Raw genomic sequence first — 26,148 nt, forward strand, 5'->3', positions numbered from 1 at the left:
CTCCAACCCCTCCTTAATTAGGGCCAAGGGACCTCTAACTGGATGGCCATAGAGAAGCTCAAAGGGACTAAATCCAACTCCATTCCGAGGGACTTCTCTATAAGCAAATAGAAGGAATGGCAGTAGAAGGTCCCACTTTCTTCTAAGGGGTTCCTCTAAAGCACCTATCATGCTCTTCATTGTTCTGTTAAACCTCTCTACCAGTCCATTTGTCTGTGGATGGTAGGCAGTCGAGAACTTGTAAGTCACTCCACAGTTTTTCCACATGGCCTGCATGTAGTGGGACATAAAATTGGATCCCCTGTCAGAGATGACTTCCTTAGGAAAGCCTACCCTAGTAAAAAATACCAAGTAGGGCCTTAGCAACAGCCGGAGCTGTAACAGTCCTCATAGGTATTGCTTCAGGATACCTAGTAGCATGATCTACTACAACCAGGATGAACCTGTTGCCTGAAGAAGTTGGATGGTCTAAGGGACTCCCACCACTGGGAGAGGCACCAAGGGTGCCCCATTCTTGGCTCCACTCTTGCCAGATGTCTGACAAGTGTGACAGCTCCTACAGAATTTGTCTACATCAGACCCCAACTTAGGCCAGTAGAAATACAGAGAAAGCCTTTCCTTAGTCTTCTTGAAACTCAAGTGACCAGCCAAAGGAATCTTATGGGCTATCTGTAGGAACTGTTGTCCGCTTTCCAGAGTCACTACAAGTCTTCTGTAGTCCCCTGGAATAGACTCAGTAGGTTCACTGTAGAAGATGCCATCTTCCCAGTATAACCTATGCTTCCCTGGCTCTTGCCCTTCTAGCTGGGAAGCTGCCTGTTGGTGAAGACCTTCAAGAGTAGGACACCCTCTTTGATCTCTGCTGAAGTGTGCCCTACAGGGTCCACCTTCTGCCAGTAAAGACTGCAGCTCAGGATGATCTGCAAGATACAGATCTCCAACAGGAGCAAGGTTCTCTTCCAGCCCTGATTCCTCAGCAGCTGATTCACCCTCACTAGGTTGTTCCTCACACTCAGCCCCAGCTGGTGGAGGAGTCACAGGTATGACTTTGGACAGTCCTCTCGGGGATGTCCTTGCAGGTAGCACAGGAGTGCTGGCTGGCTTCTTCCTTGAGGTTTTAGGTTTCCCCTTTTCCTCCCTTTTCTTAGAAATTGCAGTCAGTAGGTCCTGTGGACTGGGGGTTATAGTTTCCTCCATACTTTCCCCTTGAAAGCCTCTTAAGGTTCTCTCTCTGGCCTTCCTTGTCTGCTCCTGTTTCCTTTTCCTGGGAGGCCTGGGGGTGCTTAATACAACTCCAAGAGTTTTTAAGTCATTCCCCAACAGCTCTCTCCCAGGTACTTCACTCTGCACACTTACAGGTATCTTGACAGTCATGTCATTGCACTGGATGAGAGCTGGTAACTGTGGAAGCATTTGGATTCATCCACTACAGTAATGCTGGCCCGAGTGTCTGTGATGGCAGGGGTATCCTGCCCATTCACAAGAACACTGTCTTCGTAATACTCTTTAGTATTGTCTGAGATGGAATTGTAGACATCTAAGATCTGTTGTTCCCACAGACCCAGGGACACTAAAGAAACACTGGCTGAGACTTTCATGGGTTCCTCAGCCAGAAGGTGAACATTTGCACTTGCCATGTGTACTTCTTCCTCGGGAGAAGGCTAAGGAGACAGTGTGGATCCCTGAAGGTTTACCCTTACATCTGGGATCCCCTTTCACATGGTCCCTTGTCCCACAAGCATAACATTTTCCAAATGTCTTTATGAATGGGGGTTTGGCCTGACCCACCTCTGGTTTAGCACCAGGGGTTAAACTAGCCTGATTTGGTTTCCCATGTGGCTTACCCTTGTTATGTTTGTGGCCCTCTTTTGGAGTGAAGGTATTGCAATTCTCTTTGTTATCTTTCTTGTGCTGCTTTCCCTCATCCTTCTTCTGAGTTGCCCCAGAATCCTTGTGAGTAGCCCTGTTGGCAACCCACAAATCAGCAGCCTTTGCTAACTTCTTTGGATCAATTTCCTTAGAGTCAGCCAAGTGCTGTCTCAGCTCAGGAGAGCAGGCATCAAAGATAGACTCCAACATAAACAGATTTCTCATACCTTCATAAGTGTTAACTCTGTAACCCTTAACCCAACCATCTAAGTTTTTCAAACATTCACACACCCAGGTAGCCCAAGGGGTACCATCATTCTTTTTGAGGGTTCTAAACCTCTTAAGATACTGGGAAGGAGTTTTCCCAAACCTAGCTATCAAAACTAGTTTCACACTTTCATACTCCATTCTGTCTACTTCTCCCATCTCCATTACAACATTAGATGCAACTGGGGGTAGCCTAGACAAAAGCCAAGGAATCAGCTGATTCCCTGTAATTTTCTGAATCCCATGGTTATATTAAAAAGTTGCCAACCAATCCAAAATATCAAGCTTAACCTCATGCATGCTTACTGCATCTTTGGGCATGCAAGGCCTCTTAGGACTGGAAGACCTAGAAGACTCTGGGAGAGAACCATTCTCAAGAGACAATTTCTTCATTTCAAGAGCATGTTGTAATTCCATTTCCCTTAGTTTAAATTCTTGATGTTTACTTTCAGTTTGGGCTTGGATTCTTTTGAATCCTAACTCAATTCTCATCTTCTAAAGAGAGACAAACTCTGGAATCAGTATTGGACATGGCAGGGTCCCTGTGGCAAAAGGTGGAGGCCTAAGAGCAGGTAGAGGTGAAGTGAGGCCTATATCTTGAAACTCCTCTGCCTCATCTAACTCTTCAATAACATTTGAGCCAGACTCTGAAGCATTATTATCCTCTTCATCATTTTCCACATTTCCATCAGAAGTAGGTACAGCAGACCTATTTCTTTGACTTTGACATTCCAACAACTTTTCTATCAATTCATTCTTTTTGCCTTTAACAGTGAGGTTCATAGCTTTACACATTTCTCTCAGCTGATCAACTGTTAAAATGACTAGGGTCTCCTGTCTGTAGCTATCCATATCAGGCATGATAAAACAATTGCTTTTCTAGTGGTGCTTAGCCTTGTGAGGGTTATTTAAACAAAGGTAAGAGCAGCACTCTCAGTGTAATAACTATACTTTATCCTCACCACTTGCCACCAGTGTTAAGCAGAATTACATGCTATACCCTTTGGGAACACTACACACAATTAAGACTACAGGTGTAAGCACAATCTCAAATTTGGTACTGCCTGCACTACACAATTATGTGGTAGCTGTGGCTGAGCAGCCAGACGTATCTTAAGAGGGATGTGATCAGTACAAGATGTTACACAAAGGACTTGCAATCACAGTAGTTCAAACAAACACTTACTCAAGGTTTCTTGGTAAACGAATATAGATTTATTTACACATCTAGTTAGAAAACATTCCACTAGTAAGAAGCAGCTCAATATCACACTATAATACACTACAGTACACAACCAATAAGTTCCTGACAATTTAGGCTCCCCTGAACTGGGAGCAAAACGGCACTTCAGTAACTTTCAAAAGGGGTAGAAATACAAAGGTTATAAGAATCAAAACACAATTACTTTCAGAGGCTGGGCAAATAGTTTCAGTTCACTACAAGAGGCAATTCAATTCAATAGGCCTGGGCCAAAGTCAATTGTTCAGTGTCTTGGGTAGGATAGCACATTTCTGGTAGTAAACGGTTAAGTCTTTGCCAATGTTCTTAGAAGTAGTTTGCCAGAAAAGAGTTATGTCGGTTTAGGAGCAAACAAGACTCCGAAGTTGGGGAAGTTTTACAAACTTTCACCGTGGCAGAAAGGATTTCCACACCGCGTTTGCACAGTACCTTATGGATGAAGAAAAGCTGTAGCTGAGGCAGTTGTTCCTGGCAGTTCCTGCAGATCTCGCTGTTCCTGAGCTTCAGTCGTGGGGACAAGAAGGAGGACGTCGGGAGGTTCCTGCACTGCCCAGGGAAGAAGCCACAAGCTTGGCTAAACTTTGGGTTTAAGGTGTGAGTGCCTTAAAGTCCACAAACTGATTTCCTTCCCACTGGCTATCCGGTTTTCAACAGCACTCTGAAGAAAATTCGACCAGTATGGAGACGGTGTCCAGGTGGCTTGCGAGTTGGTTGTTGCCACCAGCTCAAGGGAAGAAGTCGTCCTTGAAGGGGCTTCTCTGTCGAGGGAGTTTTAGGCAATTCGGACCTGCAGCAGGGCTTCACCAGGCAAACCAACAGTCCAGGAGTTGCAGCAGTCATCTTCCTTCAGCTCGTCTTCGGTTCTTTCGTTCCAGTGGTCGACTCTGCCTTCCAAGTCCCAGAGACATGCTTTTAAACAGTTTTCTCCCATTCATTCAAGCCTAGCTGTCACTCACCCAGCAGGGTGGCTGTCCTTGCCGAACAGTCAGCCAGCCAATCACGCCAGAGTGCATTCAGGTCTCCTAGGAGACTAAGCACAGGGAGTTTCGGGCACCTCCCTCACATCCTTTCCACCCCAGACACTCAGGCGCCAGAGGAGTACTTCAGCACTGAAGCCCGCCAAAGGGCATCGAACAAAGGGACCAAACCTGGTTTGGCGCGCAGAGTTAAACACAAGAAGGACCTTTCCTAAAAGAAACGGCAAAAAAAGATGACCAGAGTCTGTTTTTACAGAGGGGTCTTGGGTGCCATATTGAAAAGCATGGCTGACCTGATTTTTAACTACCGGTGTTCGCGGTCGGGAAAAATCATGGTAGTTCATTCTAAAACCACTGCCACCAGCCATTTCAAGAGGAAAGGACTGTTACATGAGTGTTTAGACACAGGGGATGCTAGGCAACCCCTCCAGCACTCTATATGAAGATAGCGTGTCCTGGGTATATGAATTTAAAAAGGCTATCAAAGTCAATTTAACTTTAAATGCTCTGGGAGACAGTGGTCAGTCCCAGAGAAGTTATTTAAACCTTGGGAAGTCTGAAAGACATCCCTGTGCCACTACACTGAGGTGCTGTGTGACACACAAGAAAAAGATGATGCTTATGGAGTTTGTCTAAAAACTCTATATCCACAGAACACAAAAGTAGAACACACATCAAAATACATGAAAGAGTGGGGAAAAAAGGATCACACTCTTTACAGGTAAAAAATGAAATTCCTAGAAATCCAGCAAAGTTGCTGGGGGTCTCAAAAGGTAAGAGAAATTAGCACATTCTTGAGAATTCTCCCTAACATGGCCATGCGCTGCTTTTCAGGGCATAAGGAAAGGATACATGTGGGTGGACAGTGTCGCTTTTTTCAGAGGGGTGATGCAGCACCCCTTGGGTATTTATGAGGCTGGCAAGCTTGCTCATGTGTTTGGCTACCATGATTTCACCCAGGTTGTCACGTTCCCAGTGTTGACGCTTACCCACAAGACCACATACAATTGTCATCAAAGCACATGTCTCATATTTGCATATTTGTTTTTCCAGGGAATATTGCACTATAGATTGTGGGTGAGCACCTTTTATACCTTGCCAGCGTAGTTATTGGAAAGAGCAGCATGAAAGAAATTGCACCATTTTTAAATTATTGAGCATTTCCTTTGAGCGGTGTTCAACTGCCAGCTCCACCCCCTCTGAACTCTGCGTCCCTTCTCCAAACTCGGCCCCAACTCTTGCTCTTGTGGGATCCCCCTTTAAATTCTTTCCATTTCCACCGCTGCTGCTGCACCACCTCAGTCAAAAGGCTGATGTACTTTTGAGGAAACCAAATCACAAAAATCAAATCCCTTTTGTAATCCCGATGGGCATCACACTACTTGGGTGTCTTGTTTATCCAATTTAGTGGGGTGATAGCTGGAAGCTGCACATTAAAAATCCACAACAATGCCGTTTCCAGCTCTATCAAAGGAATGCTTGTGAGTAAAAAAGAGCTTATTAGAAGCCGATTTATTTCTGGGCAAATGGCCTCAACGCAGGGACAGACTTGACAAGAAAATTAGTTTCTATGTGAATAAACTTCTTTATAACGGTCTCAAGAGAAAAAGACTGATTTACATTGATCAATTTTCTTTTGATCGGATTGTAAAGGTTTTTTTCTCTTGAGACCTTTAAAATGCGGTTTCCCTTTTCTCTTTTTTACATATTTGGGGAGTTTCACCCTCCCCCCATCCCCCGATCATTTCTCACCGCCTCCCACCCACCACCAGCTCACACCTCCCATGTCCCCCAAACCAAAACACATACATTCACACATCACAAACATAACACACACGCACCCACAAACCCACATCTCTCAGCCCCTCCCCACTCCCCCAAACCAAAACACATACATACATACAAACAACACACACACCAACGCACACGCTCCCACACATTTGCACGTTCTCTTGGTCCTGCACTTCCGGGTCCCGACCTGCCTGTCAGGCCCTGCGCGCACTCTTGTGCGGCCGGGGTGTGACAATTGGATTTAGAAAGACCGCTCTGTGCGGTCACGGAGCGGTCTTTCTTAATCGGTCTTTCACATGGGACCGAAAATGAATGTCATTGCTGCTATGATCACTGAATGCTTCCAAAAGATGGCCTTCAGCAGGCGCATACATATGAGTGTGTGAGGTATGGCAATCTGTAGTCACTGGCTTAGGTCCTAGCAGGGGCTGAAACAGTCCTTAATCATTTGGAAGTAGATAAACAGTGTCACAGAGCGGGGTGATAAGAGCTTCTATTATTAATAGAGGGATTTGTGCACTTATATTTTGCTGCAAGGATCTCTTCTCCTTTGTCTATATGGTACTGCACCATAGACATTTTCAACACAAAGGAATTCTGGCTGAACAAACACATTGTGTGGAGTGTTTTAACTTAGAGAGGTTTGTCTGTGTGACCCAGGGATCTTTCTTTTTTAAAAAGGAATTAGATGATTTGAGGTCGCCTGAAATCAGGCTTTGCCATGCAAATAGTGCACTCCTGTGGCCCATTTTGCACCACAAAGCAGTATCCTTATTTTACAAGTCTGTCACAGGGTTTGGTGGAGCCCAGGCAAATAATTTGGTAAGGCCCACATGCCATCCTTTGCACTGTGCCAGCCACGAATAGGAGATGCAAACACTCTCCCTTTTAGTGTATGTGTGTAGGGCATAGATCGTTGAATGAGGCCCTCTGGATGCAGCCGGGCTAAGCGAACATCTTGCTGTTGTTCCCTTGCACTTACCCTCAATACGATTTGTTGGGTACATATCCAGACTGAACACACTGAAAATCTTGAGAAGATCATGTCATGGTCACCCAACATGCTTCATCTTCCACCAGTGTCTGGGGTTATGAACCATGAACATATCTTGTGTACACACGTCAGATGAAATCTCCCATCATAATAACCCCTGCCACAAGCCTTCCATACTTCACATGATGTTTGGCTTTCTCTAATGTGCTATATTCGCGAACGTACAGTTGGAGGGTAGTGTGTCTATATAGGCCAGGTAGACTGGATGTCCCACACCCAGAGCTTCTAATTTAGAGACAAAGTTATTGTTTTATGTTTCTGAGGCCTATCATGGTGTGCAAAAACCTCCACGTTTTGAGGTTACTGTGGCCCTGATGTTCCTATATCCTGGTAGATTAGCTGGTATTATATCCTATTTTTATGTAGAGCGCTTCATGTCGGAATCCTAACTCCTGCTTCTAAACATTGTAAAAATGTGTGCTATTCCTACGAAATGTAATAGTGAACCAACCTCAGAAGGATAAAAGGGCTTATTCAATCCTGTTGAAATGTAAACTTGGAAAGTGCAGGCTGGCACATGTCAGAGTTGAGCTTTAACTCAGTGAGCTATTCAATTGTGACACAGTATGCTGTTTAATCAACTGTGCAGTTATGATATGACCTGATATGATTTTTCATTTATAATGCGCCTATACACAAGTGTTTCAAGGTGCGACAAGGCAAGAGAGGGTGAACAGAGGGAAGACAGAGACAGCGATCCTACTAGGCCAGGTGACATTGAGATCGCGCAAGTGCAGGGGAGGGGGGAAGGTGAAAAGTGCAGGGGGGAAAAGGAAGAGGACAGTGCAGTACATAGGATAACAGTAAGATAAATAAGGACAATAAATAAAAGTGCCGTCCAGCTGGTGGCAAGTGCAAGGGTAAGTGCAGACATTAGGTGTCAAGTGCTAGGAGGGGCTGTAGGGATACAGAACAGTCCCCAGGTGCAGGAGTTGCAAGGGGGGCAGTGCAGGTGTGCAACTGGTGGGGAGGGAACCTGGGCCCGAGATCAGAGGGTAGCCAGGTAACCAGTGCAGTTTCAGGTTCAACCAGGAGATCAGCAAGGGAGAGGAGGAGAGAAAGCAGAAGCAAAGAGGAAGGTCTTGATGTGCTTCTGGAACCGGAGATGGTTCTCTGCAAGTTTTAGAGAGGCAGGGAGGCTATTCCAGAGGGAGGCCCCAGCAGAAGAAAGAGATCTACCACCAACTTGCTGCTTGGAGAAGCGACTGACCCTGAGGGAGTTGTAGGTGAATGAGCGAAGAGCTCGAGAGGGAAGAGTTTTAGGAAGAGAGAGTTGAAGGTATTGAGGTCCCAGGCCCCAGAGGGCCTTGTGGACAATGCAGAGGGTTTTGAACTTAACCCTTGCCGCCACTGGGAGCCAGTGCAGAGATTTCAGTCCTTGAGAGATACGATCCCTGGGCTTGAGGCCAAGGACAAGTCTTGCAGTCCTGTTTTGGATGAGTTGCAGAGGGCGGAGAGTAGAGGCAGGAAGATTTAGAAAGAGGCTGTTGCAGTAGTCCAGCCTAGAGAGAACAGAGCTCTGGAGACAGTGAGCTTCTGTGGGAAGGAGAGGAAAGGGAGAATACCTCTGAGGAGGGGCAGCTGGTAGTGTGACTTCTTAGAGACGTCAGAGATGTGAGGAAAGAAGGAAAGTGTGGAGTCGAAGATGACCTCAAGGTTTTTAGCCTCAAAGGTGGGAGAAGGAAGAGGGTCAAGAGAGGCCGGCCAGAGAGTAACAAGAAAGGAGGGCGCAGGTGTGCCGATGAGGAGAATCTCGGTCTTACTGGCATTAAGGCAGAGATTGTTGGCGTCACACCACTCCTGGATAACGGACAGACAGTCAGAGATGAGAGAAGGAGAAGAGGTGTCGGCGGAGCCTGAAGATGAGTTGAGTGTCATCCGCATAGCACTGAAAGTTGGGGCAGAGAGCGGCAAAGCGGTGGGCAAGAAGTGCCAGATATTGGTTGAACAGCCAGGGAGAGAGGTTAGACCACTGGGGAACACCACAGGTAGAGAAAGAGGAGAGAAAGGACCCACGTTATGATGAAACATTTATTACATTTATTAGAATGTCTGCCCACGACCCTTTCCTCTACCCTCTAGTCTTTTATAAAAATATATAACCCTACTATTATCATGTTTACAAGTGGATCATGGAATATTCGTCCACCTTCTATGCAATTTTATATTAATAAGAAATGTAACCCCCAGAACCAATGCATCACCAAATCCTGTGGCATTAAGGAGAGGAAACTGTTAAGATAGCTCAGAGGGTTAAGTGCTCGCGATTGGGATGTAAGTGCAATCTGCAGGCCAGAGATTTGAATCCTAGCGAGGTCTGCTCAACCTTTATCCTTCTGAGGTTGACAAGTAAGGATTAATTTCAGTTGCTGAGTAATAATGATTTTTATATAAGAGTGTATTTGTAAAGTGTGTTGGCAAACGCGATATATAAGGAATGGGTTATTATAAATGACTAAGTGTCAGCATCAATAAATCCACACATGCTAAGTGTGACTTCTGTGACTGTTATTCAACTTCAGACATGCTTTTATAAGAATCCTATCCAAGAGTCCCTTTCCTTCCTTGGGATATGTGTGAATATGTGTGAATCTTATGTTATAGTGGCAAGTTTAAAGCTGAATGAGGCTTGGTTGTGAATACATTGGCAGTGAGATGATTGCGTCTTCATGCAAACAAACATCAGGGTGATACAAATCTCCAAATTGTTATTTAGATTTTGAGAATGTTAGCAGCAACTGTAAGTGCCCCGCCCCCCCAAATATAATGCCTCGACACACCAGTGTCCTCTTCTGCCCCCCCAAAATGTTTGTTGGCTATTTCCACACAAGAAATAGTTACAGAAGCATTGATAATACATGAAAATAGAAAACAACTTCAGATGTTTGACATAGAGATGAAGCTTGTGATGTTTGTTCTTGCTATTTCCCACAAATATGTTTCCTATATTACTATGGGGTTTTATGTAACTGTAGCTAGGCGTTAACAACAGCAATGTAAGTTGTGATAAACAACTGCAAATGCCAAAACGATTGTTTTTCCAATGCTTGTTTTACTATTCTCACCATTATGGTCTGGTGCTGCATGCAATGTGTAACGCTGTCGCTATGCAAGATACTGCAAGAGCAGCATACTACCTACCCGTCCCTCTTCCTCGTCTCTGTACTTACTTTTGAGGCCCTGGTTCCCCTGACAGGAACATTTATTCCAATCAAAATGTTCTGCCCCTCCCTCCGGGAGGTATAATTCCTTCCTTCAACAATCCAGCTCAGTGAATGTTTCCTTTCCTCTGGACAGTGGCTGTTATCTTTTTGCTGCGGGGCCTTGAGGAGCACCCTTTGGGGGCAGGTGTACCCACCACTGCACATGTGCGAGCCTAAGGGGTAAAACGACCCTGGTAAGTACTCCCAGACTCCCTGCTAGATGAGGGAGCCCAATTGAGGAAGTATTCCACTGCACAGGCATAGAGGGTGCAGGCACTGCAGTGGCAGTAATCTACTGGTTTTGTGCCCCAGATGGGGAGTGGCCCCGCACCTGGGAGGAGGTGAGTGTTCTTCCCTATCCAGCTGAGAGGCCCGCCAGGGGGGTCGGGTAGGCCAGCTGTTGTGGCTGTGATTTTGGCATGCTTTTATAATAAGAGATAAGCAGCTATGATGACCAGAGCGGCAAGGCCTTCCGCACAGCCATGTCTGCTGCAGGCCCCACGCAGAGAACTAGGAATATGGCCCAGGGTGGGCTTTATCAGCCCATCCGCTGGAGCCATTGCTAGCATTGTTCACCTGGTTGGCGTGCCTAGTCTAGTTTGAGAGCCTGTTGGATTCCTTAGCTGCGTCGTGGGATAGTAGTATGCAGATGCTGCATCGGGGCTGCGCTTCTGCTGGATAAGGGGTCTTGGGAGCAGTCTGGTGGCTTAGTGGCCAAGGTCACTGCCTATGACACCAGCAGTGTAGCGTGCTATCCCTGGAGAGGGAGCTTGAAAAAAAATCTGTTTTGATGATGATTGTGGTGATGTATTCAGGCAAGAGAAGTCAGTACCACTAGTAGGGGTGGGGGATGGATACTGTTGGTGGTGGCCTGCTGCAACTGGATGTTCTATGGTTTAGTGTGTTCATTTGGGTTCCTGGCCAAGCATGATACTGACACCAGTGTAGGAACAGGAAACATCTTTACTAAGTTCCAGCTCCGGGTACAGGGTACAGGAATACATTGAGGCCACATCAGGTAAGTTACTAGGACAGACATTCACCTGCATTCTCACTCAGTCAACCCATCTTCTCAACTTACTGATTCACAGACCATTGAGAACATAACATTCTCTCACATTTGTTTGTCATGGCTTAAGCTGGAAGAAAGCATTCTTGCAAGCACAACATGTGGAGCTAGTATTTGAGGAGGATTCTGGTTCTTCTTGTAATCCCCACACCCTCCCCCCAATCTGGGGCTGGCAACGGTAGAAGCATGAGAAGAAGTCTCTTATCTCTGACATAAGGTACAGAAATAATCCTTTAGACTCAGAAGGAGGCTCAGAGGAATCGACGAAGATCTAAGTGTGTGTCGATGTCCTTGTTTTCTTCGTCGTCGTCTTCTTCAGAATCTTGTTCATTGGATGGGGCTGTGTATTGGGTGGGGTTCCCCTCTCTGGAGGTTTGCTGTTCAGAGGGGGATCAGAGAATCTGGCAATTCAAGTACTCTCCCGAGCTGCGGTTCACTCTACCTGATAGAAAGGACAAAGTGCTGCCAACATGGAAGGACCCTAAGCAGATATCTATGCTATGGTCCTTGAAATGGGGAAGAGATGTTCTTGCCAGAGGTAGTGGAGATTGATACCATCTTCGCCCTTTGATGTCTGGATCCTCCATATTTGCGGAAGAAGCAGCAGAGCATGATCTGGTGGATTGGGAAGTGGGTGCAGCTAGGCGGCGCCCATTTTGCTCCGGGACAAACTCCTATAGTGTTGTCTTGGAGTTGGGAGGGGGGTTAAAAGGCTGGTAGTCACCATTCTGGAGGACATGCATCTACATGTAAAGTTCTTGTCGACCTGCCCTTTGATGGTGTGCGGGCTGTGGCAATGTCTATGGGACCTGTTGGGACTGGAAAACGGCTCTATAAACCATCTGCTGCAAGATAAAGTTCACAGTGTGTTTATAGGTGGCCAGGTGCACTGATGAGCTGAAGAAGTGAGATTAAGTCATCCTCTCAGTCTCAGTGGCCTGGGCTTCGCAGGTCTGTCAGGCCTGTGTCTTCATCCCGGCCTCGACAGCACTGGAAGGAAAAAGGAGAGAGTTGAGCGGAGTTCCTCCAAGTTCTGCTCTCGGCAGGAAGGGCAGAAGCCCAGACAGTCGGCAGAGGCTGGTGGGGGGCGGGGGGGTGTCGACTGCTTTATTCTGGCATGCAGGCCTCTGGTCATCTGATACCAGGGTCATTTGAGTGGGACAATTGGGTTTAAAAATAGATTTCCTGGCTCCTCCCACGCACTCAGGATCCATCAAAATACCTTGGCCCCGACAGAGACTCAGGGGTTTGGCACTATAGGATGGGGTCCAGGAAATGTTGGCCATGAGGGCCATAAGGAACGTGCTCAAGGCCTGTCTGGGTCAGGGGTTTATTAGATCATTATTCCGGTCCTGAAGGACTTGGACACATTCTGCTTGGTGATGGATATGTGGAGGCTCAACAAGTCTGTGACCAGGCTTCTGTTTAAGATAGAGACACTTCGGAAGGTCAATCGTCTGGTGGGACTTCTGGCTCCAATAGACCTTCAGAATGCATACTTCCACATCCCGATCCAGAGTTTCCACCATCAGCTCTTACAATTTGCAGCAAAAGCGCCATCTTCCATTCGAGACTCTCCCATCTGGGCTGCGTTTAGCATTGAGGGTGTTCGTGAAGGTCTTGGCCACGGTGTTGGCTTTGCTGCACCAGGATGGGGTTAAGGCTTAGTCAGTTGAAAGATTTCCCATCTTGTACTTTCACAGGATCTGTCATTCATTGGGGTGCAATTTCGGGGCCTGGCTTCATAAGGCTTTGAAGCTCTGCTTCCAGTGACTCAGGAACAGAAGGACAGTTTTCACACCACGGAAGGGTTTTTTGCATGTACGATCTGTGGTCATCGCTCCTACCTCCAAAAGGTTGTGGCGTAGGGTGGAGAACAACTCTTGGGGATCTCACTAAACAGACGTTTAGGTATCAGATGATGGAGACACATTCCTCCAACTGGAAGGGGATGTCAGCGATTGCTATCGTCTTAGTGGTATTTTCAGGCAGAGCACGCACGGACTGTGATGTTTTTGTCCAAATGGACAGTACATCATTAGTGGATAAGGTGAATTGGCAACAGGCCGCTCAGTCTCTGGCTGTGGGGGACTTGGCTAGAGTTCTAGCGGCACGGGTGGAGTCGAGCTTGAAATACTCAAGAGCAGCAAACACATGAGGGGAGTAGACTATGGCACTAGTGTTGAGCAGGCGTAGCAACTGCAACTTAAAGTGGATTTTGGTGGTGCCCATTGGCCACTGATATCATGGTTACCACTTCCGGTATATCTGGTGGTGGCTCTAGTATAGATTCTGCCGTGGTCCCATCCATGATGAGGACCTTGAGGGGCAGTCGGGGACAGTCTCTGGTGAGATGGTCGGTGTGGAAATTGAAATGAGAGGTTGGCAAGGTCTCGGCTTTAATCCTCAAATGGTTACCTCCCATCAGAAGGCAGAAGGATGGCTACTCTAAAGTGATGCAATGGGCACTGTGACCACTTTGTGTCTTGGTGTGCACGGAATGGTGTTCAGGCCATATCTGGTGCCATGGCAGCTATTTTGCTATTGCTGGCTAATGGTTTTGAGAAAGCCCTTGCAGTGGCTGCTTTGAGAGCTCCATGGGCAGCTGTGAAGGCCTTGCAAGAAACCTGGGTGATCTCTCTAAAGGGGACAATCTGGCAAAGCATATATTGAAGGGTTTTGCTCTTTCTAAGCCAGTGGATTATTTGGGGGCTCCCTCTTGGGATCTTACACTAGTTTGAAATTGCTCCAGGGACAATTGTTTTTTACGTGGACTTGTTATCTCTGAAACTATCTTCTTGACCATATCATGGCGGTTCTACGTTATTTCGACGACCACTTTTACATTGTGGGACTTTTCATCGCCGACCCTTTCATCGCCAACATTTTTATTTTATTTTTTTTAATTTATGGGGGGGGGATGCGCCCCCCAAACCTCCCCCTTACTTAAATAATCATACCCCAACCCGCACAAACACCCCCCCTAAAAAAAAATTCAAAAAAAAAAATTTTGCCGATGAAAGGGTCGGCGATGAAAAGTCCCACGATGTAAAAGTGGTCGACGAAATGCGTGTATACCATCATGGCTGCATGCTGGTTAGGGGTGATTGGTGATCTTTTATGTGTAGAGCTACTTTTGAGTGTGCTCTCAGAGGCATTGGTGCTTCAATGTGAATCTCGTTTTCTTCCTATGGTGGTGTTGGAATTCCAGAGGTCTTAGGACATGGTGCTACTGACTTTTTATCGTAGGCCGGTGATCATGTACATTAAGTGGATTGCATGTTTTTGTGGGGTGGACAATTTCTTTTTCACAAATGGGGCATTATGGGCTGTTGGGCAATCCTTAGCGGGTTCTCTTGGCCGATTGATTAGAAAAATCATTGGTATGGTTTATGGGGCGGGAGGGGTGCTGCTGTCTCTGAGGATTCAGGGACGGTCAACCAGAGCAATGGCATTGTCCTGCGCCGATGTTCAGCAAGTTTCCCTGCTGCTCATTTGCAGGGCAGCATCCTGGGCCGACCGGAATGTGGTCCTTCTCAATTAAATGTGGCCAGTCAGGAGGGCTGTGCTTTTGCTACCAGTGTTATGGGTGCTGGCACACACTGAAGGCAGTAGGTTCCAGGTGTCTGTCAATAAAGTGGGTGATGGGGTGCGTTACAGCATAGACGTATGTTGTGCCTAAGGCCCCATCTTAATGATGTTTGGTATTACTCAAAATTACATACGGGGACAAGGAAGGAGGCGGAGGTAAAGCCTAGATAACTTACCGGTATTCCTCATTACTCCTAGTCCAACACTACCTTGTCACAGTACTTGCGACAGACACCCCTCTCCCTCCCGTATAGAATGGTAGGGTCCATGAGCCTCTGTGGGAGATGGTTAACTGAGCCGGATTAGCAAAATGAGTCATTATACTTCCTGGAGGGAGGGGAAAAGCTTTTGGATTGGAAGAAAGCTTCCTATCAGGAGAACCTCAGAAGTAAGTACTCTGACGGGGAAGAATAGGACCATGAGTAATGAGGATTACTGGCATAATGCCCAGGGGAGCGTTACCTATTAAGGACATTGAATGCACCTGAATGGGAGCTGTTAAATCCCTGCTTGAGGATTTTAAGTTAGATTGAGAGGTCCGCATGATAGCAAGCTGACGCTCTGCACCAGGGCTATTGCGGTTCAGTGCAGCACATACAAAAGAATGCCTTGACACTGAAAGATTACCTGATAATTAAGAAAACACGTCATTAATTTAAAAAGTGAATTTTGTAACCTGACAGAAATCACTTATGTTAAGTTGATTTATACTGCGCAGGGCTGCCATTTTGGGTTAACCAGCCTGCTTAAACCTCTGACGGATCAGAACATGATATGGCTGACACCATCTTTTCACTTCCTTGATTCTCCTTCCTAAGGCTGATAACATGTTTGCCAAGGGTGCTGCTCAAGGGTACCGATCAAGGAAGAAACAGCACAGAAAGTGCTGTGTAAGTAGCATTTGTCGGATGCCTAGATTACCAAACCTGCTCCCCACCCTTGTCATTTCAGCAGCAGCAGGGAATGTTATAGCAATGACTCTGGGAACCAAACCCTACAACTCTTCATTCCAGTTTAGGAATAGAGGAGATAGTTGTGCTGTTACCTCCAGCACCTATATTATCATTGGAAAAGCAGATGTGGACAGAAAACTCACATCTCCACAACTCAGTCTCCCCTAAAAAGACATTTGACTATAGGATTGCTGGGTATTAGTAGTTAAATTACAAACGTGTGGTAGAACATGTGTAGTCTGATCCCGTCAGCAAATGCAACAAAGTGCCTATCATGTACAGAACTTCGCCTTCATGATTGGCACCTCAGCAGCCAGCTTCAAGCAAAACGGCAGAGGTTGAACATGGTAGACTCATTTGGACCGGCATGCTGCAGCAGCTTCCATGTTTCAAGAGCGGAAAAGGGAAGTCTATTGACATGTATTGCTGGGACAAGCAGCAGTGTCCCAACAAGAAGCTGATAAGTACTTAATGTTTCCAAGAGAGGTGGGAATCGTGGCCAGACTGCGGCTCATACAATTCAAGATACTCCACCGGGTATACTACTCCTGTACTGCATTGGCCAGGTGGGGGGTGGGGGAGTGATGCTTGTCTCAGATGTGGAAGGGAAGGCGGCACCTTCTATCATATACTCTGGTACTGTGCACAGGCGCCTTTAGAACCGAAATTGGCTCTGCTGGGGATTTGGGAGGACGCCGGGTTAACAAAACATGAAAATCTTTTCTAGCGGTAACGATGGGCTCGCCAAGAGACTTTGCAGCTTCCTGGGGCTCTGCAGAGCGTCCCAGACTGAGCCAGTGGACTGCAGAAGTGAACCAATGTTCGTCCCTAGAGAGGAGGGTGTACAGGTCGAGGGGATCCCCCCAAACATGTTTGAAGACATGGGGTAAATGTTTGGGAGAGGGCTGAGAGAGTATGGTTGTCTGCGCTGTTTCAATCCCGGACTATTAAGTTGGTATACTATCACCCGCTGGCATCCTCTGGCTTATCATGTCATCACTTTCATGTTATCCTGTGGAGACTCTTGTATCATGCCTCAACGTAGATAGGTTTGTTTTATTATGTCTGTTATGGTAAAATTAATAAAGAGGAGATGTGATAAATAAAAAAGAAGCTAATATGTAAATGACTGTGGCATCCCCATTCTCACGCAGTACAACTTGCACTCACTAACCAATACCTCACCTGCTCCAGACATCGCCTCCACACCCCGCTTCTCCTTCCTTCCTACTCTAGTCTCTTGGTCTGTCACCTCCTCCTATGACCTCATCCAAATAACCCACCACTTCCTGCTGTCCTTTTTATGCTCCCAATCTTCCTGCCATTGGATCCTTTGCCCTGGCCAATCTGGCCCCACCCGGGAGGTGCTACGAGTAGCAAATATGTTAAATAGCAGATTAAGCCGTACCCCTTTTCTTTGTGTGGGTCCGCAGCGGGGTAGTGATGGTGGCCCGGGAAGTAGAATGTCTTCAGTTCATGTTAGGGGGGCTTTAGTCCATGCTCTCCTAAGGTACATTCAGTCTGTGCAAGGGTTTGTGCCCCTCTAGTTGGTCTCTGGTGGTTTAGGGAGCTTGCTGCTAGCTATGGGTGTTCACCGCCAGCGTGGGGTCGCGTGGTGCGTCTTCTCTCTCAGACATCTAGGCATTGTAATGGCGGGTCCCCTTTCTTAGCTGGTTGTCTCATGACACGGACAGCGTGTAGTGCTGGAGGCTGGCTCTGTTTCTGCCACTGCTTGTCTTGGCTCAGGTCAGGTATGTTCACTCACGAAAGAGTCTGGCAAGCATCTTGTTGAAGAGGCATGGTAGGGGACAACGGGGCACTGCACAGAAACAGATTGGCACAAATGCCACTGTTCTCCATGACAGGCTTCCCAACCCTGTTTGAGCGAGGTTCCATCCTCTGTTGACAAGGCCGGGGTGCTTGTCACAGTACTCTCTGCTTAACTCGTAATGTGCTGCCTGATTCCAGGGCATCTGCAATCTTTTTCATGGGTCCGGCACCACCTCAAAGCCTCCTCACCTTTTTGTTAACCAAGCCTGTATGAACACTTCCCCAGAAACATTTGCATAGGCTTAAACTTCTCCACTATTGCCAGCTTTATCAGTTGAGTAACGTGAGTGATATTGCGCACTTCACCCAAGAGTGCTGAGCACCAGGCGTAGGTACTCAATAGAGTTAGGGTAATGATAGGTTAGCAAAGGTTTCTGGATGGAGGGCTGAACCTAAGTTTTGAGACATCCTGACGAGCACCCATTTATTGATTTGTATTTGTGGAAGCGCACTGAACCCTCGGGTATCTAGGCTCGTTGTGGTAGGGATTTGAGAAGGTTTTCTTGATTTTGTTCAGTACATTGTCGTTTAACTATATATCAGTGTCTGCCTCCTCAGTCTGACCCACCACACTATGTAAACTACGTAACTAGACCTGCAGGTCTAGTGGTATGTTGAAGAATTTACAAGGCTTGTCAATCTTAGCAGCTTGTCTTCAAGACAGTGCATATTTACTTTTGGCTTCTCTCACTGTTTTTAACACAGGAAGGTGCCACAAAGCAGAGTACATTTCTTAAATGATTAATCAACATTAATGTGTAGGGGGTAGAGAAGAATATTCTGTTGCATGCTTGTATACTTTACTTACAGATCACTACAGTAATAAAGTGGCAAATCAAAAATGTGTCCCTGCAAAGTTTCCATTACGATGCCTGACACCTGGAGCCAGTCCTGGTTTTTGCTTCCAATTGCATGCTGGAACTTGTAGTTTTGTTTTGACCATTAAAAAGGTGGTCCAACACATCCCAGCATGCAGTGCAGTAAAAAAAGAACAAGACTCGGTCAAAGATTCTGCATGGAACAGGGAAACCTGGCAGCTACGAAAATTGCTTATTTACGAAGTTCCATATAATTAATGTAATGTGTTGTTATGTGCAAGCAGGAGGGAAACCTGCTCCCAGTTTACATTAACTGCGCAATCAAGTAAATCGAGAAGACACAGAGCGGGTGTCTAACGGTCTTCTTTATTCAGCCGTTACCTTTTCTCTGTCGAATCCCCACCCCATACGTGACATGCTTCACTCGAAAAACCGGCGAGACATCGACATGAGACAGAAATAGTGGAGGGAGAAAGAGGACAAAGAACCAGGACACTTCTCTCCCCCACCCCCCACATGAGATACCTTGTGTCCCACTATTCCATTTCCTCGATCGATCTTGACGGTTTTTGAATGACTCTCTTTGATGGACTTTGTGGTACCACCACTCCATCATCTGGCTCACTGCAGCTGTCATCAGTGTCCACGTCACCGTCCATGTATTCAGAACAGGTTTCTTGTGAACGCCCTGCATCAACTGGTTTGTCTAACTCACAAGTGTCCACCACAAGCTTCTTGAAGAACGAGGAGTTTCTGGTGATAGTACAACCAAGACCTTCAGCTGACACCATTAATTCTTGAATTTCAGTTACAGTAAATGATATAGGGTCAAATGCAGACACCTCCTTCTGCCCTTGAGGCTGGCGGACTAGTACTGAGTCACCCCCTTGTATGTTCAACTCCTTGACTCTCCTTCTCGCATCTGCACATTGCTACATCTTAGATTTGCTCCCATCATCTTTTGCTTGAGACTTCAGGTTTAGGTCTTGGCAAGTCACTGACTCTGCAGTCTGTGGCAGCCTTGTTCGTACCATTCAGCCAAACATTCATTTGGAAGGACAGACCCCCGTTGAGCTGTGCGGTGTTTTTCGATAATCTCGCAGTAGTGTGCAAATAGCTTGCATGAATAACCCTCAAGTGATGGAGCACACTTGCAGTGTTCGTTTTATGTTAGACATGAAACGCTCGATGGTGCCATTAGCCTGAGGCTAAAGGGCGTGATCTTGCGATGCTGAAATTATTATGCAAACATTGCAAACTCATGCCCATTGAACAGCGGAACATTATCACATTTTACTTGCGACGGAATGGCCTAGTCGGTAAATATTTTTCAACAGCTGGGATGACAGAATGGGCAGCCGTTGAAGAGACATATCGTCCATGACTACTAGTACATATTTAACATTTGTTAGCAGCCCAGACAGGTAGGGGTGTCATCTTCAGGGGCTCTGGGAAGATGCGTGGGGCCACTGTCAAGCAAATAACACAGGATTCAAGAATCTTAACATCCATTTGCAGGAACCACACCTTTGTCCAATCACTTGATTCTACAGGAACTCAGGGGCGACAATTCTGTTCTTCTTCAGTAATAGGCCTTGTGTAGAGATGGACAGCAGGTTTCGTAACAGATGAATGTCTTTAACAGTTTCCGCTCATTCTCAGAGAGAATGGCATTACCCTTGTTTGAGTCCCACCATCTCTCTGATATCACTTTATCCTTGATCTGAGTCAGCACAGTGTCCTGATGCATTGGCTTTATGATTTCTGGAATGGTCAGAGACTTCGGGAGCGCATTGTCCACAATGTATTTTATGTACTGATCTGCCTTGAATGACTGTGCTTCTTCTTTCACAGCCCAAGGAGGTCTGGACAGGAAGTCTGCCGGGTTACTGTCTTTCCTGGGCTGATGTATTATATCAAAACAGTTTTCCTACAGGCGAAACCCCCAGCATGCAATTTGAGGCATTTTAGTATTTGGCTTGCCACAGATAGTTGTGAGAACTTGGTGATCTATGACAATAGTACATTTTTTTCCATACAGGGAAAGATGATAATGTTCACATGCCCAGACCACAGCCAGGCTTTCTTTCTTTCTCGGGCTGAAAATACGCACATTCAGTGGGTGACAAACTCCGACTGGCGTATGCAACAATACGGCGGAGCGAGGATGAGCCTGGCTTGAATTGGACCATTATGATGCCCAAGCCTAGCGGGCTTGCATCCACAGTCAATTCCTTCTCAAGGTCAGGATCATAGTAGGCCATGCACGAGGCCGACGAGATGTGCGGCTTTATTTCTTGAAAGGCTTTGTCACACCCAGCTGACCATTTACATTATTGTCCCTTGTCGGTGAGAAATCACAATGGCGTACTCACTAATGCAAAGCCCTGAATGTATCTGGTACAATTGCTAGCCATGCCCAGAAGTGATCACATGGGCGATGTTGATGTGGGCATTGGTGTGGTAATTAAAGCTTGTACTTTAGAAGAATCAGGCTGTAGCCCCTCACTCAAGAATATATGACCAAAGAAATGTAGAGTTGATTTGCTAAATTCACACTTAGCTGCATTCAATGTCAAATTGGCGTCCTCCAGCATCATACACACTTGTCACAGCGTGTCATCATGCACCGCCTGCATTGCCCCAAAGACTATAATGTCATCACTGTAAGTAAGGCACTGGGGTATGTGCTTGATTATTTGGTGAATTTCATGTTCAAATATTTCGTCCGCTGATAAGACCCAGAGGCTGAGGCTTTTATACCTGAATAACCTCAGATGAGTTGTGAAAGTGCTGATATAGTGAGATTAAGGGGGAAGCTCCAACTGGTGGTATCCTTTATTGAAGTTGAATTTTGAAAATGCCTTCGATCCGTACAGTAGATGCATCATGTCTGGCATCCTTAGGGCTAGGTGTCTCTCCCTCTCTTTCAATGGCCTAATTGGCTGCTCGCATGTCCACACATACTCACATCTTGCCTCCATTTTCTTTTTCGGGTACGGGTACTATGGGAGAGACCCATGGCGTGGGCCCTGTTGCATGCTCAATGATGTCTTGATTTAGCAATGCTTGTATTTCATCTTCTACTTCTCTCTGAATGTTTAGTGGAATTCCCTGATAATGCTGTGCAACTGGTTTAATGTTGGGATTGATATGAAGTTTGATTTGTTTTGCTTTTAGCTTTCCCAGCCCAGTTAATAGCAATGGAAATCATGTCCTTTGGGTCTGTGGTGTATGTTGATATAATTTGATACATTATGTGGACCAACACCATTTACATGGCTGACTTGAAGCTGAGGATACTTCCTCCTGGTACTTCACTTTCCACCACGTATATAACCAGCTTCACAGACGTGTCTTTGTATGAGCAGGTAGTTTTAAACATGCCTTTGCATTCAAGTGGCATCTTGCATCCATAAGGATATATGTCAATGTCGGGAGGTTTGTTTCCCAGTGTGTTTGAGCCCTCGGTACGTGTCTTCACTTATCACATTGACCGTGGCACCTGTGTCAGTTAAGAATTCTCGTGCACTTCCATTCAATTTGCACAATAATGTTGGGCTGTATTGCGCTGCCGTCTTGTTTCCTATGGCATGGACATACCCTTGTTTACGATCACAGTTTGATGATGAGTCAGAGTGGTCTTGACGTCTTGGAGAGGCTACTATGTATCTTATTTTCTGGCATGTGGACTTTCTCCTCGGTTCTTCCGGGGTGGGCATTCTGCAATATTCTTCTCTCTTCTCAGTGTGTCTCCTGGCCCTCTGTGGCGACTCTCGATGTCTGCTTGGGGAACTCTTCCACCTGGCAGTGGGAGATCTCCATTTTCTCGAGCGTAGACTCTCTGCGGCCTGCTGACTGCTGCAAATATTTCATGTTCTTGCATATGGATTGAAAGTGGTTTTTGCCTCCACAGCTGTCACATGAGAGGGCAATTGCCGGACATGGGCCAACATGAGGGAAATTGTATCTGCACCGGTAACATTTGCGTCAGTCTTTGTTGGACACGATAGCACATGGCATAGAGGAGCTGCAGATGCTGTTTGCATGTAGAGCACCATGTCTTCCAGGGATCTAGTATTTTCTGCCAGTTTTTTGCAAAATTCAGCAGATTCACAGCCAGCAATTACTTGGGACTTTAATGCTTCTTCTGTCGAAGAGTGGTCGAAGTTGCAATATTTGACTCTCTTGCGTAGTCTCATAACAAACGTGTCCAGAGTCTCACCCGTCTCTTGGGTAGAGGTGTGAAAAATATGTCTCTCGTAATCAACATTCCTCAGTGGAGCAAAATAAGTGCTCAATGAGTCAATGATTCCTGTGAATGTGTCCGTGGCACCCTCAGGCATTTCAAACACAAAGGGCCTCATTATGACTTTGGTGGTAGCTGTGCCGGCTGAGTCATTTTCTTTCTGGCACCCGGGAATGGGCAATTACTGGGGCATTACAGCCCCGGCGGACCTGGTAATTGCCCATTCCCTGGCGCAGGAAACAATTACTTGCCATTCGCATTTGAGTCTTATAGGAATGGGGAGGACGAATGCACCGGCACCGTTACTAACGGTGCCGGTGCCTCTGTCATGGTGTGCGAGCGGGTGCCGGTCCGCCCGCCAGGTCAGACCTGGGCTGACAGGCACCCGCTCGCAGAACTTGTAGTATGGCGGTACGGTAGCAATGGTGCCGGTAGCTTACCGACACCGTTGTTACAGTACCGCCATATCTGTAATGAGGCCATACTGGTAATGAGGCCCAATGTCTCGTACTACTGGGCCAAGCGAATCCATGAGTATTCCTCTCAAGCGTCGTTCTTCCCTAACACTGGTGGCATCAACGTAAATCTAAAGCTCTTTTAGCCATTTGTTCCAGCATGGTGCCCAACTGCTGGGGTCTGAAATGTCAAATGGAGGGACAGCTTGTAGCTGTAGGGATTCATGTCCTCCCTCTGTTCTGCTCGGTAAACCAGGAGAAAATGTTGACGGGGTGGCGTTGGCACTGAGGTCTTCATGCTCAGACATGTTTGCCATGGTTTGAAATGTACTCACAGTGATGTGGTGCTCATAGTCCTCACAGGCACCTTTTGGATGTATATGCCAGGTACTGATGATCCACTAGGCCTGTTGATGCGGTGGCAAAGAAATGTGCTTTGGTTGTACTGTTCAGTGCTTGGTTGGTGTGTGAAGAGGTACGTGCACTCAATCAGCACGATTGACCTGGGATGCTGGCCTACAGAACGTGCTGAGTGTGAGGCACTTGAATTAAACACATGTTTCTCACGAGGTGCTTGGGCAGAGGGTGTGGACAGCACTTCCTCCACTTTCCTCTTTGTGCTCAAGCAAATTCAGCTCCTCCCCACCGCTCCGTCATGGGAAACGGGTTCTGCCAAGTAGGCCTGCCAGGCCTAATCAATGTACCTTTTCTCTGTGGAAACACCGCCCCCACTCGTGACATGCCTCACTCGCAAGCCGGCGAGACATCAACATGAGACAAGAATAGGGGAGAGAGAGAAAAAGGACAAAGAAACAGGACACTACACGTGTGATTCATGTTAAGAAAGAACATAATAATAATAATTAGGCTTTTATATAGCGCTACAAACCCTCAGGTATCTGAGCGCTGCTTATTATTACCCACGGTGTGTGGTGCTCATTTATCGACCTCGGAAGGATGAAAGGCTGAGATTGGCCCCGCCGGGATTCGAACCTGCGTTAGCAAGCTCTGCACGGATGTCAAAGCGAGCGCTCTACTCGCTGTGCCACTTGACCGGCAATTGAACATGTACTTCAATTTAATGTAGGGATTGACAACTGGTATTTTACATCAGAATGCTGATCTGCGGTATTGATACCTTGATTTTGTTCTGCGTTTCTATATACATTTTGTTTGGCAAGTGAAAATAGCAGTCAGTGATATCTTTGTGGGGTCTGAATGTTGTTCAATGCATTTAGTACTATGACTTTTGGTTTACCTCACTCCATTCCAAGATGGCCACTGATCTGAACTATTGGACCATAGAGCTGTATACCCCTAGGCATGTTGGGACTGCTCTAGCACTAGCAAGTTTGCTCTTCCTCTTTAAATGTTGTTCATTACACAAGTGAATTATACTTTGCTCTGACTAAGCTATGTTCGCGAAAAAAGTCAGCAATCATCTCTGTATTGTTAGCCTATTCCACTTCATTAAAATGGAAATGTAAGAATTATTTTGACTCCAGTACTGTTGCCTTTGGTGTGGCACTGGCATGTGTGCCATTATTGAGGAGTGAACTTGGACTGTTTGCTCCTGTTTGTGAGACTTATGACGGTTGGGTCTAACCGATTCTACAGTGCCACCGTTTTTGTTCGTAGAATGGAATAGACCATTCCTATATATATTTACTTATATCATTCACTTCTATCCTTTACAAGAGCGGCCATTTACATTTTATAGTACATCATTTAGTTTGGTTTAGTATGGCAGGTATTTTTTCAAATAAGGACATTATTATTTAAAGTGGGCAATTGCAGCCTATTTGCTGGACTGTATCAAAGGAAATGATATAAAGTATACTTCATTTACCTTATTCAGAAGGGTCGGTTTAAAAAAGATGTTTTGGATTTCCAATGTGAGTTTTTTATAAAGGATTTATTGGGTTTACAAAGCTTTTGTTTGCAGAGTGCAGGTCACCCTAAATAGTTCCATCTTTTCCATCAAATTAGCTGCTAATTAAACAAAGGGGGTTGATTACATTGGTGCAGGGCTGCTAGTCAAACCTGGGATGTCGATGAATTGGACTCAGAGCTGCTTCATGGCTATTCCAGTTCATAATGCGCAACAGTGGAGAGATGTGCATGGAGGCACATGCCAGCCAATGATATGATTTTTTTAAATGGTTGACTTGCTGAATTTGACGTTTGATATTGAAGTAGAGGGTTTACTTCCAGGAAGATGCTGGAGGAAAATAGTCGATTTTCAGGCCACCAATCGGCAGACCTATCGCAGCGGAATCACTGTTCATGATAAATCTGCCAAAATCCCTATTGAGTCCTACGAACTCCAAAAATAGAGACAAACCCCAGGTTAGTACTGCTCGCAATCTGTGGTGAACCTGCAGGACTGAGTGGCAGGAACAGTGAACATGTTTGGCAGTATTTCCAATTGAATTACCACCAAACTCGTAATGAGGCATAACGTAACTAATTGACCAGGTAGATGTTCTTCTTTTCCCATTGGGGCAATTCATATTTCATGTGAGTTACAAGGATGATATCATCCAATGAATCTTAGCAAATATAAAATCAAAGTCAACAGAGATCAGAAGTTCTGAGAAGGACGAGATCGATTTTGGAGAGGTAATTGCACAGACTGAATCAGAGGGGCACGAGGCAAGTAGGTTCTACAAACTGGTTTTGTCATTGATGACTAGCAATGCTGCTTTGTTGCAAGAGTGGTCTGCAAGATTGTCTGAGGAGACGAGATGTGCTTGGCGACTGGCTGTCGGAATGCGGTTCT

General features: G+C 46.1%; 1 protein-coding gene across 1 annotated transcript in view; it reads left to right on the forward strand.

Moving 5' to 3' along the window:
- Positions 1-26,148, forward strand: part of LOC138580136 (E3 ubiquitin-protein ligase TRIM11-like) — a 188,886-nt gene that overhangs the window by 160,655 nt on the left and 2,083 nt on the right. The window lies entirely within an intron of this gene.

This window comes from Ambystoma mexicanum, chromosome 3p (assembly GCF_040938575.1).
Source record: "Ambystoma mexicanum isolate Mex_15411 chromosome 3p, UKY_AmexF1_1, whole genome shotgun sequence".
Lineage (NCBI taxonomy): Eukaryota > Metazoa > Chordata > Amphibia > Caudata > Ambystomatidae > Ambystoma > Ambystoma mexicanum.